This window comes from Schistocerca cancellata, chromosome 5 (genome assembly GCF_023864275.1).
Source record: "Schistocerca cancellata isolate TAMUIC-IGC-003103 chromosome 5, iqSchCanc2.1, whole genome shotgun sequence".
NCBI lineage: Eukaryota > Metazoa > Arthropoda > Insecta > Orthoptera > Acrididae > Schistocerca > Schistocerca cancellata.
In genome coordinates this window covers 826,486,564-826,503,302 of record NC_064630.1, presented here as the reverse complement: position 1 = coordinate 826,503,302, position 16,739 = coordinate 826,486,564, and the positions used below count along the sequence as shown (strand labels likewise).

Genomic DNA, 16,739 nt, shown 5'->3' with positions numbered 1-16,739 from the left:
CCTGCGCAAAACTCGCAGGCTTGCCTCTAACCTCTCTGGCACCAAAGAACAAAGAATAGTTGAAGATTCACAACCAGGAAAAAGAGGACGATGCTATAAATGCAAGTACAGCGAAACTAAAGACTTTTGCAAAGTTTGCAAGCTGTGGTTATTCGTGGCACATGTTGAAATGGTTTGTGGCAACTGCTTCAAAAAATGTTGATTGTAGAGGGTGATATCTCACAAACTGTACATTATGTTCACAATTTCCATTTATATATTGAAAATTCCACATTTTTGCTTCTTACTTCTACAACTTATTCTCATTTATAGTTGTATTTCAATCAAATTTACTTGTATTTTCAGTTTACTTATATTAAGCACTACAAAGAAATACATTTCTCAGTTTTTTTACAGTTATTGTATAATTCAGAAAGTTAAAATAATGTCAGTATAGAATTTAGTAGTACCTGAACGAAATGAAAATTCATCATTCACTGTAAATATACTGTTTGTCACTAGTTATAAGTGTTTTATTTCTTGGGTCCCCCAAACCCAGCCTGACCATTCTTGAAACCATTTTTCACTGGACCATTATAGGGATAAAATGAAGAATGTTGTGTTTGGAAGTGTGCTCAGGAACTGGATGGTCCAGCTGTTTCTTGGTCACAGACAGGCAGTTTGTTGGTTGTCATGTCCATGTAGAATGACGCACAGAGGTTGCAGCTTAGCTGGTAAATCACATGACTGGTTTCACAGGTAGATGAGATAGGTGATGCTTGTGAATGGACTGGAATTGGTGGTGGTAGTGGCAAGATGTATGGAACAAGTCTTGTGTCTAGATCTATTACAGGGATATGAGACGTGAGGCAACGGGTTGGGAGCAGGGGTTGTGTAGGGATGGACAAGAATACTGTGTGAGTTTGCTGGATGCCAGAATACCAGTGTGGGAGGGGGATGCCAGAATACCAGTGTGGGAGGGGTGGGGATGATTTCAGGGTATGACAAGAGGTAGTTGAAATCCTGGCAGAGAATATGATTTAGTTGCTCCAGTCCTGCGTGGAACTGAGGTTTGATCCTCTGTGGCTAGATGGTGGGACTTTGGGGGTGGTGGATGACAAGAAAGTTAAGGCACAGGTGATCTGTTTCTGTACAAAGTTGGGAGAGTAATTACAGTCTGTGAAGTCCTCAGTGAGATCCTTGGTATATTTTGAGAGGGACTGAAACTCAATACACATATGATGTCCACAAGTGACTAAGCTGTGTGGAAGGGACTCCTTGGTATGGAATGGGTGGAGTTGTCAAAGTGGATGTGTTGCTGGTAATATGGTTTGATATGGACGGAAGTACTGAGGTAGCCATCTTTAAGGTGGATGCCAGCATCAAGGAAGGTTGCTTGATGGGTTGCGGAGGATCAGGTCAAGTGAATGGGGAGAAAATGTTTTAAGGTTCTGGACGAATATCAGTAGGGTGTCCTCACTCTCAATCCAGATCACAAAGATGTCATCAATAAATCTGAACCAGGTGAGGGATTTGGGACTCTGGATGGTTAGGAAGGATTCCTTTGGATGACCCATGAGTAGGATGGCACAGGATTGTGCCATGCATGTGCCCATTGCCATACCCTGGATTTGTTTGTAACTGATGCCATCAAAGGAGAAGTAATTGTGGGTGACCAGGATGGAAGTTGTGGGTTTGTAATCTGTAGGGCAATGGGAAAGGTAGTCTTTGATATCTGCAAGGCCATGGGCATTAAGGATGTTAGAGTAAAGGAGGTGGCATCAATAGTGATGAGTAGGGTGGGTATTAAGGATGTCAGAGTAAAGGAGGTGACATCAGTAGCGATGAGTAGGGCAGGAACAGGGACGGTGGAGAGTCAGTGGAGGAACTGGTTGGTATCTTTTATACAGAAGGGTAGTTTGAGGGTAATAGGCTGAAGGTGTTGCTCCACGAGAGCAGAGATTCTCTTAGTGTGGGCCTAGTAACAAGCCACAATGGGGCAGCCTGGGTTGTTCGGTTTATGGATTTTAGGAAGCATGTAGAAGGTAGGAGCATGGGGAGTGGTAGGAGTGAGGAGATAGATAGATTTTGGGAAGAGTTTCTGGGAAGGACCTAATGATCTGAGGAGAGACTGGAGATCCTTCTGGTTTTCTGGAATGGGGCCACTTTGGCAGGATTTGTAGGTGGATGAGGACAGCTGATGGAGTCCTTCTGCAAGATAATCCATGCTATTCAAAACAGCAGTGTAAGGCTGGCTTACATGTTGAGGGATTTGGGAAATGACAGTGAAACAAGGTTTGAGGTTCAGAAATTCTGGAAAGTTAACAAGGAGTGATTTGAGGGCAATGGGGGTGGAGCACAGTGTGAATGAGTAATGAACTGAGTCAGGTAGGGTTCAACATTGGTCTTAGTTTCAGTCTGACAGATAGGGTTGGTGGCAAAAAAAGTATTTCCATTGTAGGGACTCAGAGAAGGAGAGAAGGTTTTTAACAAATCCAGGAAGGTAAGGTCTTAGGAAAGGACTAATACTTCTGTGAGGCTAAAGCTTTTGGGGAAGCGGTTTGTGACTGTGTTTTGGGTCTGTTTAGCTTCTGGATTCTGTACAGTGGTGAGAGGAAGTCTTTGAGGGTGGGATAAATGTATTAGGTCTGCAAGGTAGGGTTTGTCAGCTATAAAGGTATGTGGGGGATTTGGAGGCTGTTGTAGAGGTGCAGGCAGCTGTAGCCGAGCGGTTCTAGGTGCTTCAGTCTGGAACCTCACTGCTGCTAGTCATAGGTTCGAATCCTGCCTCGGGCATGGACGTGTGTGATGTCCTTAGATTAGATAGATTTAAGTAGTTCTAAGTCTAGGTGACTGATGACCTCAGATGTTAAGTCTCATAGTGCTTAGATCCATTTGAACCATTTGTTGTAGAGGTGTTGGATAGTGATAGTCCAAGGTGGGATTAGGAAGTGAACCACGTGGAGAGTTTTTGAGGGAGCTTTTTGCATGCTGCACTAGTTCATGGAGGACAAGATTTTCTGTGCATGGGATGAGCTCCAGGAATTTGGGATTGCGCAGTAGGAGAATCTTATGAATGGGGAGGAAGTAATGTAATGAGTTTTTGGCCTAATTTACACGGTTTTGCAAGACTATGGCAGAATCTGAACAGATGGAGCGCATTGTGGAAAGAGGGGTTGCAGCCAGAGATAGGTAGTTTGATGATAAGCCCATTTGGGAGTATTTCATGAACCAAGAACAATGCAGAAACAATATTTGGGACTGGTTTCTGGCTAGGTGTATGGCACAGATGGAAGGAGCAAGTATCCAGGGTGGAAGACAAAAACATATATTTATCCTCCATCAAAACTCATTACATTACTTCCTCCCCATCCATAAGATTCTCCTACTGCACAATCCCAAATTCCTGGATCTCATCCCATGCACAGAAAATCTTGTCCTCCATGAAAGAGGAAGCAGCCTGGTAGAATTTTGCACAGAGCATAACTTAATCATAGCTAACACATGGTTCAAGAATCATAAAAGAAGGTTGTATACATGGAAGAATCCTGGAGATACTAAAAGGTATCAGATAGATTATATAATGGTAAGACAGAGATTTAGGAACCAAATTTTAAATTGTAAGACATTTCCAGGGGCAGATGTGGATTCTGACCACAACCTATTGCTTATGAACTGTCGATTAAAACTGAAGAAACTGCAAAAAGGTGGGATTTTAAAGAGATGGGACCTGGATAAACTGACTAAACCAGAGGTTGTACAGAGTTTCAGGGAGAGCATAAGGGAACAAATGGCAGGAATGGGGGGAAGAAATACAGTAGAAGAAGAATGGGTAGCTTTGAGGTATGAAGTAGTGAAGGCAGCAGAGGATCAAGTAGGTAAAAAGACGAGGACTAGTAGAAATCCTTGGGTAACAGAAGAAATATTGAATTTAACTGATGAAAGGAGAAAATATAAAAATGCAGTAAATGAAGCAGGCAAAACGGAATACCAATGTCTCAAAAATGAGATCGACAGGAAGTGCAAAATGGCGAAGCAGGGATGGCTAGAGGATAAATGTAAGGATGTAGAGGCTTATCTCACTAGGGGTAAGATAGATACTGCCTACAGGAAAATTAAAGAGACCTTTGGAGAAAGGAGAACCATTTGTATGAATATCAAGAGCTCAGATGGAAACCCAATGCTAAGCAAAGAAGGGAAAGCAGAATGTGGAAGGAGTATATAGAGGGTCTATACAAGGGCGATGTACTTGAGGACAATATTATAGAAATGGAAGAGGATGTAGATGAAGATGAAATGGGAGATATGATACTGTGTGAAGAGTTTGACAGAGCACTGAAAGACCTGAGTCGAAACAAGGCCCCGGGAGTCAACAGCATTCCAGTAGAACTACTAACGGCCTTTGGAGAGTCAGTCCTGACAAAACTCTACCATCTGGTGAGCAAGATGTATGAGACAGGCGAAATACCCTCAGACTTCAAGAAGAATATAATAATTCCAATCCCAAAGAAAGCAGGTGTTGGCAAATGTGAAAATTACCGAACTATCAGTTTAATAAGTCACGGCTGCAAAATACTAAAGCTAATTCTTTACAGACGAATGAAAAAACTAGTAGAAGCCGACCTTGGGGAAGATCAGTTTGGATTCCGTAGAAATATCGGAACATGTGAGGCAATACTGACCCTACGACTTATCTTAGAAGCTAGATTAAGGAAAGGCAAACCTACATTTCTAGCATTTGTAGACTTAGAGAAAGGTTTTGACAATGTTGACTGGAATATTCTCTTTCAAATTCTGAAGGTGGCAGGGGTAAAATACAGGGAGCGAATATCTATTTACAATTTGTACAGAAACCAGATGGCAGTTATAAGAGTCAAGGAACATGAAAGGGAAGCAGTGGTTGGGAAGGGAGTGAGACAGGGTTGTAGCCTCTCCCCGATGTTATTCAATCTGTATATTGAGCAAGCAGTAAAAAAAACAAAAGAAAAATTTGGAGTAGGTATTAAAATTCATGGAGAAGAAATAAAAACTTTGAGGTTCGCCGATGACATTGTAATTCTGTCAGAGACAGCAAAGGACTTGGAAGAGCAGTTGAACGGAATGAATAGTGTCTTGAAAGGAGGATATAAGGTGAACATCAACAAAAGCAAAATGAGGATAATGGAATGTAGTCGGATTAAGTCAGGTGATGCTGAGGGTATTAGATTAGGAGATGAGACACTTAAAGTAGTAAAGGAGTTTTGCTATTTGGGGAGCAAAATAACTGATGATGGTCGAAGTAGAGAGGATATAAAATGTAGACTGGCAATGGCAAGGAAAGCATTTCTGAAGAAGAGGAATTTGTTAACATTGAGTATAGATTTAAGTGTCAGGAAGTCGTTTCTGAAAGTATTTGTATGGAGTGTAGCCATGTATGGAAGCAAAACATGGATGATAAATAGTTTAGACAAGAAGAGAATAGAAGCTTTCGAAATGTGGTGCTACAGAAGAATGATGAAGATTAGATGGGTAGATCACATAACTAATGAGGAGGTATTGAATAGAATTGGAGAGAAGAGAAGTTTGTGGCACAACTTGACTAGAAGAAGGAATCGGTTGGTAGGACATGTTCTGAGGCATCAAGGGATCACCAATTTAGTGTTGGAGGGGAGTGTGGAGGGTAAAAATCGTAGAGGGAGACCAAGAGATGAATACACCAACCAGATTCAGAAGGATATAGGTTGCAGTAGGTACTGGGAGATGAAGAAGCTTGCACAGGATAGAGTAGCATGGAGAGCTGCATCAAACCAGTCTCAGGACTGAAGACCACAACAACAACAACAACAACAAGGGTCCTTGCTTTCCTTATTGGGGCAGATGGGTGCAGCAAGATCCTAATCCCAGTTGTATTGAACTGCGAGGACTGTCTGGGAAGGACTCTGCCAGCTGTCAGATTCATCCACCTACAAACTCTGCTACAGTGATCCCATTGCAGAATTTAGCAGGACCTCTAGTCTCTCCTCAAATCCTTAGGCCCATCCCAGAACATCGGCACAAAGTCTGTGTCATCATCCTGCCACTCCCCACACTCTACATGCTCTCTAAAGTCCATAAAACGAACCACCTTGGATGCCCGATTGTGGCTACTTACTCTACCCCCACTGAGAGACCCTCTGCTCTTGTAGACTGCCACCCTCAGCTTATTACCAGCAACCTATCCTCCTATATGAAAGATACCAATTCCTTTACAAACTCTCCACAGATCCTGTTTCTTTGCCACATGGTGCCCTGCTTGTCACAATCGATGCCACGTTCCTTTACACTAATATACCTAAAGCCCGTGGCCTAGCCACTATGCGACACTATCTTTCCTTATGCACTGTGGATTGCAAACCTACAACTTCCTTCCTGGTCACTGTGACCAACTTACTTACTCACAATTACTTTTTCTTTAAAGGCATCACCTGGAAACAAATCCAGGCTACGGCAATAGGCATCCTCATGGCATTATTCTATACAAACCTATTCATTGACCATATAGGGGAATCCTTTCTAACTGTCAAGAATCCCAAACCCCTCACCTGGTACAGATTCATTGATGACATCTTTGTGATCTGGATTGAGGATGAGGATACCCTTCCATATTCCTCCAAAATGTCAACACTTTCTTCATCCATTCACTTCACTTGGTGCTCCTTAACCCACCATGCCACTTTCCTCAATGTTAACCTTTACCTCAAAATGGCTACATAAGTACCTCTGTCCATATCAAACCTACCAACCACCAACAATATCTCCACTCTAACAGCAACCACCCACTGCAAACCAAGAAGCCCCTTCCATATAGCCTAGCCACCCTGGCTGTCACATCTGTAGTGACTAGCAGTCCCTCTCAAAATATACCAAGGGTCTCACAGAGACCTCCATAGGCTGTAATTACCCTCCCAACCCTGTACAAAAACAGGTCTCCTGTGCCTTATCTCTCCTGTCACCCACCATGTCCCAAAGTCCCACCATCCAACCACAGAGGAGTATTCCCCTCATGACTCAGTACCACCCAGGACTGGAACAACTGAATCACATTCTCTGCCAGGATTTCAACTACTTCTTGTCATACCCTGAAATCATCCCCACCCTGCCCACAATGGTATTCTGCCATCCACCAAACCCACTCAGTATCCTTGTCCATCCCTACACAACCCTTGCCCCCAACCACTTGCCTCTGGCTTATATCCTGTAAGTGACCTAAATGCAAGAAGTGTCCTGTCTCCATCTACTCCAGTTTGGTCACAAGCATCACCTATCCCATCAAATGCAGCGCTGCCTGTGAAGCCAGTCATATGAACCACAAGCTAAGCTGTGATCACTGTTCTTAATTCTGTGTGGGTATGACAACCAACAAGTTGCATGTCTGCATGTATGGCCACCAACAAACTGTGGCTAAGAAACAGCTTCCCCACCCAGTTGCTCAGCATACTGCCCTACACAACATTCTTCATTTTACTGACTGCTTCACAGCCTGTGGCATCTGGATCCTTCCTACCAACACCACCTTTTCTGAATTGTGCAGATGATAGCTCTCCTCACAATATATCCTATGTTCCCATAACTCTCCTGGCCTCAACCTTAGTCAGTAATTGTCTTCACCCACCTATCCTCTTCCATGTTGACACTCCACTGCCTTGTTTCCGATAAATGCACCCGCAGTTGTTTTACTTCTCTTCTTTTCCACTCTCTCCCCCTCCCTCTCTGCCCTCTGTCTAACCTCCAAACTAACTCTAGCTACCCTACCACTCTCCACCTCATCCCTGTCTTCTCCCATCATGCGCAGTTGCTCGCAGTCTGGCTCCGGCAGCCAAGGACTGTGGTAATATGTGTGTGAGCTGCATCTGTATGAATGGGTGTGTGTGTATGTTGTCGACTGCAGGAGAAGACTTACTGGCCGAAAGCTTACTTATTTAGTTGTCTTTTTGTTGTGCCTGTCTGCAACTTAACATTTTCACTATAGCGAGTAGCAATCTATGCTTTTCAAGATATTGTCATGCTTTCATGTGGACTACATCATCCTATTATGATTCAAGCAGTGCATCTCTGAAGCTGTGCAAAGTCCGCTGTTGAGCCATCGTGACAAGGGCTCCAAACACTGGAACAATATTTTAGAATTGAACAATATTTAAAGGTTTGTTGCAGTGGCTGGTGTTTTGTGTGTAATTGTGTTTGCAGGCACACTGCACTTCCTCAGAACACTTCCTGCAAGCTTAAGTCTTTCACTTTCTGCCCCGAATATTGAATGTACATGACTGTCATTTTTGGGTCACTTCTTAGTGTTACCCCTAAATACATTGATGGTAAAAAAAATGTAATACTCTCAAGGACTGTACTGTGTAGCAGGGCAGTGCACTGAGTAAATTTAAAGCTAACAAGAATTGTGTGTGTTGATTGTAATATAAATTTCAAGGAAAACTCAAACAAAATACAAAATCTCATAATGATTCTTTCAACATATAGTTTACAGACCACTATAAACTCCTCCACTAGAATTACAAAAAACGTATGCATCACTATTGACCAAATAATTACAAATACAGAAAATAATGACTTCTGGGCTTTATTGCTTTCCATACAACACCTAAAATCACAATGCAAACAGACTTAGTCACACAAGAGGAACCCCTAAGTGAACAAAATGTAGGCACCTTCAGAAAACTGTTAGGAAATACAACATGGAATGCAGTCTATGAGCATGGCATTACATGTAAAATATCCAAAAGATTTGTGGAAATATTTACTACAATGAAACTGATTTCCCTATGAAGGTACACAAACTAAAGTCTATAATAATAATAATAACAAAAGTAATAGGCCTCCGGTATGTTCTGCCAGTTGTAAAAGACGACAAAAAGAACAAACCACTAATAGGGCTAACCCCCCCTTTTAGTGTGATTAGTTGGTTCAGGACAGAACTAAAGCAGCCTCCGACAAGTGCCGTCATGGTTGGGGATGACGCTTGAACCCTATGCCCACCCACAATGGTAACGACACTGCTAGCCAACTGGAAAATGATTTAAATCCAAATAGAGGTGTTTTGCAGGATATGCTTCCTGCAACCACCCTAGAAGGAAAACAGACGGAGGATGAGATGGTCAGATGAAGTTTACCGACACCTCATGTTCTGTTATTACCAAGCAACAAACCTAGGAACCAACACAACTGGATACAGATCACAAGTATACACAACATTTATTACCAGATACCCAGGATTAAAATTTTTAACAGAACAACGACTAGCTTATCAGATCTGTGTAATAATCAAAAATAACAGGATACCCCAGTCAGAATCAGAAAACATCAAACAAGTACAACAAATACTGGAACAAAATAATGTGCAATCAGAAGAAGAAGAAAATACAGTAATGGACTCAAACATCCCAGAGCAAACAAACAAAGAACAACACGCTTCAATTAAACAATCAGAGGAAAACAAAATCTTAAGACAGCCACCAGAACAAGCACAAATAGAACACGAAGTGACACACATGTTAGATACAGAAGAAAAATTTCAGCTGACATATATAGAATACAAAGACACAAATACAGACATTAGATCATTCTTGCATAGACCACCAAACAACCCACAAGTCGAAACAACAATAAAAACTATCAACACAATCATACAAAATAAAATAAATGAAAACACAACTACGGAAGAGTTACAACTACTGGTTTATATAGGAGCACTCACTACACTAAATATACACACTAGGCAGAGATCAGAACCAACCAACACATAGAAGAAACCCACAAAACCAGGGTGGCAACACTGGCTACAGATCAGAATAGAAAAACTGAGAAAAGACATCGGACAGCTAACACAATTTATAAGAAATGAAATGTCAGAAAAAAATGAAAAAGGTTAGGTAAAATCTCACAACAAGAAGCGATAGAGCAATTAGATGAAAAGAAGCAGAAATTACAAGCATTGGCCAAACGACTTAGAAGATGCAAAAAAAGTGAAAATAGAAGGAAACAAAACCAAACATTCAACACAAACCAAAAGAAATTTTACCAGACAATAGATAACACACACATTAAAATAGACAATCCACCAAACATAACAGACATGGAACACTTCTGGAGAAACATATGGTCAAACCCGGTACAACATAACAGGCATGCACGGTGGATACAAGCAGAAACAGACACATACAAGATGATACCACAAATGCCTGAAGTGATAATTTTGCAACATGAAGTCACCCAAGCAATTAATTCTGCTCACAATTGGAAAGCCCCTGGAAAAGATAAAATAGCAAATTTCTGGCTAAAGAAGTTCACCTCAACACATTCACATCTAACTAAATTATTTAACAGTTACATTGCAGACCCATACACATTCCCTGATACACTTACACATGGAATAACTTATCTGAAACCTAAAGATCAAGCAGACACAGAAAACCCAGCTAAATATTGCCCCATAACATGCCTACCAACAATATACAAAATATTAACTTCAGTCATTACACAGAAATTAATGACACATACAACACAGAACAAAAAGGCTGTTGCAAAGGAGCACGAGGATGTAAAGAGCAACTGATAATAGATGCAGAGGTGACATATCAAGCTAAAACTAAACAAAGGTCGCTACGCTATGCATACATTGATTACCAAAAAGCTTTTGACAGTGTACCCCACTCATGGTTACTACAAATATTGGAAATATACAAAGTAGATCCTAAATTGATACAGTTCCTAAACATAGTAATGAAAATTTGGAAAACCACACTTAATATACAAACAAATTCAAATAATATCACATCACAGCCAATACAGATTAAGCGTGGAATATACCAAGGAGACTCATTAAGTCTTTTCTGGTTCTGCCTTGCTCTGAACCCACTATCCAACACGCTAAATAATACAAATTATGGATACAATATTACTGGAACATACCCACACAAAATCACACATTTGCTATACATGGATGATCTAAAACTACTGGCAGCAACAAATCAACAACTCAACCAATTACTAAAGATAACGGAAGTATTCAGCAATGATATAAGTATGGCTTTTGGAACAGACAAATGTAAGAAAAACTAAACAAGAAGATTAAATATTGGATAGCCACAGTGACTGCATAGAAGCGATGGAAAAAACAGATGCCTATAAATATCTAGGATACAGACAAAAAATAGGAATAGATAATACAAATATTAAAGAAGAACTAAAAGAAAAATATAGACAAAGACTAACAAAAATACTGAAAACAGAACTGACAGCAAGAAACAAGACAAAAGCTATAAATACTTGTGCTATACCAATATTGACCTACTCATTTGGAGTAGTGAAATGGAGTAACACAGACCTAGAAGCACTCAATATACTTACATGATCACAATGCCACAAATATAGAATACATCACATACATTCAGCAACAGAAAGATTCACAATAAGCAGAAAGGAAGGAGGAAGGGGATTTATCAATATAAAAAACCCACATTATGGGCAGGTAGACAATTTAAGAAAATTCTTTCTAGAACGAGCAGAAACTAGCAAAATACACAAAGAAATCACTCATATAAATACATCGGCTACACCACTGCAATTTCATAACCACTTCTACAACCCTTTAGATTACATAACATCAACAGATACGAAGAAAGTAAATTGGAAAAAGAAAATACTACATGGCAAGCACCCGTATCATTTAACACAGCCACTCATCAATCAAGACGCATCCAACACATGGCTAAGAAAAGGCAATATATACAGTGAGATGGAAGGATTCATGATTGCAATACAGGAACAAACAATAAACACCAGATATTACAGCAACCATATTATTAAAGATCCTAATACCACAACAGATAAATGCAGACTTTGCAAACAACAAATAGAAACAGTAGATCACATCACAAGCGGATGTACAATACTAGCAAATACGGAATACACCAGAAGACATGACAATGTAGCAAAAATAATACATCAACAGCTTGCCTTACAACATAAACTTATAAAACAACATGTTCCCACATACAAGTATGCACCACAAAATGTACTGGAGAATGAAGAATACAAATTATACTGGAACAGAACCATTATAACAGATAAACCAACACCACATAACAAACCTGACATCATACTCACCAATAAAAAGAAGAAATTAACACAACTAATCATAATTAGAAATGCCATTATCAAACTATGGCATGATGAAGAGGAAATAACAGACCCAAGGAAAGCAGCAAATATCTTCAACAGATATGTTACAAATACAATGAACAACAAATCAGTAAGATTAGCTCACATAACCAAAATGCAGTAGCATTATCAGTTAAGATCAACATCTTTTCTACCTCCTTGTGTCTGTACCCAACATATAAAGAAAAAATTTTGACTATCAAAAAAATCTTTAAAATGAAACAGTCTTTGGGAGTATATGGTATCCCTGATAAAATAATAAAGAGGTGTGGTAAAAATACTAACATATTTATTCAATAGTTCACTGGTGTCATGGACTTTCTCTTTCTGTCTAAAAATTATAAAGCTGAAATTAGTAAACAAAAAAGGAAATATAGAAGAAGTTGGCAATTCCAGGCCACTTGCACTATTGTTTGGTTTCTCAGAACTTTTACAGAAGGTCTTCCGCAAAAGACATACAGTCTTTATGCAAAAATACCAAATACTGTCTGCAGCACAACATGGGTCTAGGAAGAACTGCTTAACCAACACTGCTATCTATGAATTCCTGAGTGGAATTTACCAGAAACTGGGCAGTAGTGAATATATTACTAATGTACGCTTTGAATTGTTGAAGGCATTCGAGTTATAGATGATAAGGTACTACTACAGAAATTAGAAGAACAAGATAGGCATCAGACGCACACCTAATGACTGGCTCAGGTCACACTTTTGTGAGTGTACACAAATGGTGTAAATAGTAACAAAATTACAAACCATTATTCAGATTACCAACAGATGAAATATACTGTTCCCCAAGGATGAGTACTGGGACTGGCGCTGTTCCTCTTATCTATAAATGACCTACAAACAAACATACATAGTCAAAATGATTATGAGTTTCCTAATGACAAAGCTTTCTCATCAGTGCAAAAACGGAAAAGTTACTGCAAGAAAACATAATGAAGACAATGGAGAACACAGCAAAGTGAAGGAAATACTATAGCACTCAACTTCCATAATGTCATGAAGTTTCTCAGGCTCAGGATAATGACAGATGGGAAACTCATACTGACATCGTCAGAAAAACTGAGCATATCCTGCTATGTGATGAGGATTCTTGAAAGCTGCTGCAGCAAAGACTGTCTCAAAAGTGTGTACTGTACAAATGTTCAGTCAGTTCTGAAGCTGGAATCTTTTTTTGGGGAGCTTCCCCAACAGTATTGAGCTATTCAGAATCCAGGAAAGAATCACAAGAATATTAGAAGGTATCACACACAGAAAATCTTCCAAGCCACTCTCCAAAAAACTGTGAATCTTCACACTTCCATACCTGCATGTATATGAAACTTAGTATCCGTAAAGCAGTATGCGACTGAAAATCCTGTGCTCTTCCTCAAAAATGAAGATTTACGTACCCGCAATAATTGAAAACTGCCAGATAATATACAATCAGTAAACAGTGTTGCAGGAATGAAAGCTGCAGTGTCTAATTGGCAGTTGCTTGAATAGACCTGAAAGAGTTCTTTGATAAATAAATATATGGTAGTGGATATATAACATAATGGCAGTACAAATGGTCAGAGGTTTGTTTGACCTGTGGGAGAGTGTCATAGATATGCTGGGGAAATTGAATTGGCAGACTCTTGAAGATAAATGTAAACTATGCGAAGGAAGTCTACTAACAAAGTTTTAAAAACTAGCTTTAAATGATGACTCTATGAATCTACTGCAACACCCTATGTCTCTCTCACACAGGGATCATGAGGACAAGATTGGAATAACTGCAGCACACAAAGACGCATTCAAAAATCATTCTTCCCATGTTCCATACATTGATGGAAAGGGAGGAAACCCTAATAACTGGTACAATGGGACACATCCTCTGCCATGCATTTCACAGTGGTTTTCAGAGATAGATGTAGAAACCCAAAGTTTTAGCAGAATTAAATGACAAGTAGCTGCAAAGCAAAACAAAAAGTTCATCAGTACATTTCAGCTGCTATCATAATATGCCCCCCCATGAACCATGGACCTTGCCGCTGGTGGGGAGGCTTGCGTGCCTCAGTGATACAGTTAGCCGAACTGTAGGTCCAACCACAACAGAGGAGTATCTGTTGAGAGGCCAGACAAACGTGTGGTTCCTGAAGAGGGGCAGCAGCCTTTTCATTAGTTGCAGGGGCAACGGTCTGGATGATTGACTGATCTGGCCTTGTAACACTAACCAAAACGGCCTTGCTGTGCTGGTACTGTGAACGGCTGAAAGCAAGGGGAAACTACAGCCATAATTTTTCCCGAGGGCATGCAGCTTTACTGTATGGTTAAAAGATGATGGCGTCCTCTTGGGTAAAAGATTCCGGAGGTAAAATAGTCCCCCATTTGGATCTCAGGGTGGGGACTACTCAAGAGGATGTCGTTATCAGGAGAAAGAAAACTGGCATTCTACAGATCGGAGTGTGGAATGTCAGACCCCTTAATCGGGCAGGTAGGTTAGAAAATTTAAAAAGGGAAATGGATAGGTTAAAGTTAGATATAGTGGGAATCAGTGAAGTTCGGTGGCAGGAGGAACAAGATTTTTGGTCAAGTGAATACAGGGTTATAAACACAAAATCAAATAGGGGTAATGGAGGAGTAGGTTTAATAATGAATAGGAAAATAGGAAAGCGGGTAAGGTACTACAAACAGCATAGTGAATGCATTATTGTGACAAAGATAGATACGAAGCCCACGCTTACCACAGTAGTACAAGTTTATATGCCTACTAGCTCAGCAGATGACAAAGAAATTGAAGAAATGTACGATGAAATAAAAGAAATTATTCAGATAGAGAAGGGAGACAAAAATTTAATAGTCATGGGTGACTGGAATTCATCAGTAGGAAAATGGAGAGAAGGAAACGTAGTACGTGAATCTGGATTGGGGGTAAGAAACGAAAGAGAAAGCCGCCTGGTAGAACATTCCACAGAGCACAACCTAATCGTAGCTAACACTTGGTTAAAGAATTATAAAAGAAGACTGTTTACATGGACGAAGCATGGAGATACTGACAGGTTTCAGATAGATTATATAACAGTAAGACAGAGAATTAGGAACCAGGTTTTAAATTGTAAGACATTTCCAGGGGCAGATGTGGACTCTGACCACAATCTATTGGTTATGAACTGTAGATTAAAACTGAAGAAACTGCAAAAAGGTGGGAATTTAAAGAGATGGGACCTGGATAAACTGACTAAACCAGAGGTTGTACAGAGTTTCAGGGAGAGCATAAGGGAACAATTGACAGGAATGGGGGAAAGAAATACAGTTGAAGAAGAATGGGTAGCTTTGAGGGATGAAGTGGTGAAGGCAGCAGAGGATCAGGTAGGTAAAAAGATGAGGACTAGTCGAAATCCTTGGGTAACAGAAGAAATATCGAATTTAATTAATGAAAGGAGAAAATTAAAAATGCAGTAAATGAAGCAGGCAAAAAGGAATACAAACGTCTCAAAAATGAGATCGACATGAAGTGCAAAATGGCTAAGCAGGGATGGATAGAGGATAAATGTAAGGATGTAGAGGCTTATCTCACTAGAGGTAAGATAGATACTGCCTACAGGAAAATTAATTAACTTTTTGGAGAAAAGAGAACCACTTGTATGAATATCAAGAGCTCAGATGGAAACCCAGTACTAAGCAAAGAAGGGAAATCAGAAAGGTGGAAGGAGTATATAGAGGGTCTATACAAGGGCAATGTACTGGAGGACAATATTTTGGAAGTGGAAGAGGATGTAGATGAAGATGAAATGGGAGATATGATACTGCGTGAAGAGTTTGACAGAGCACTGAAAAACCTGAGTCAAAACAAAGCTCCAGGAGTAGACAACATTCCATTAGAACTACTGACAGCCTTGGGAGAGCCAGTGCTGACAAAACTCTACCATCTGGTGAGCAAGATGTATGAGACAGGCAAAATACCCTCAGACTTCAAGAACAATATAATAATTCCAATCCCAAAGAAAGCAGGTGTTGATAGATGTGAAAATTACCGAACTATCAGTTTAATAAGTCACAGCTGCAGAATACTATTTTCTTTACTGATGAATGGAAAAACTAGTAGAAGCCAACCTCGGGGAAGATCAGTTTGGATTCCGTAGAAATATCGGAACATGTGAGGCAATACTGACCCTACGACTTATCTTAGAAGCTAGATTAAGGAAAGGCAAACCTACATTTCTAGCATTTGTGGACTTAGAGAAAGTTTTTGACAATGTTGACTGGAATACTCTCTTTCAAATTCTGGAGGTGGCAGGGGTAAAATACAGGGAGCGAAAATCTATTTACAATTTGTACAGAAACCAGATGGCTGTTATAAGAGTCGAGGAACATGAAAGGGAAGCATTGGTTAGGAAGGGAGTGAGACAGGGTTGTAGCGTCTCCCCGATGTTATTCAATCTCTATATTGAGCAAGCAGTAAAGGAAACAAAAGAAAAATTTGGAGTAGGTGTCCAAATCCATGGAGAAGAAATAAAAACTTTGAGGTTCGCCGATGACATTGTAATTATGTCAGAGACAGCAAAGGACTTGGAAGAGTAGTTGAACGGAATGGATAGTGTCTT

General features: G+C 40.1%; 1 protein-coding gene across 2 annotated transcripts in view; it reads left to right on the top strand.

The window, feature by feature from the left end:
• Positions 1 to 16,739, top strand: part of LOC126187472 (peroxisomal acyl-coenzyme A oxidase 3-like) — a 315,427-nt gene that overhangs the window by 67,878 nt on the left and 230,810 nt on the right. The window lies entirely within an intron of this gene.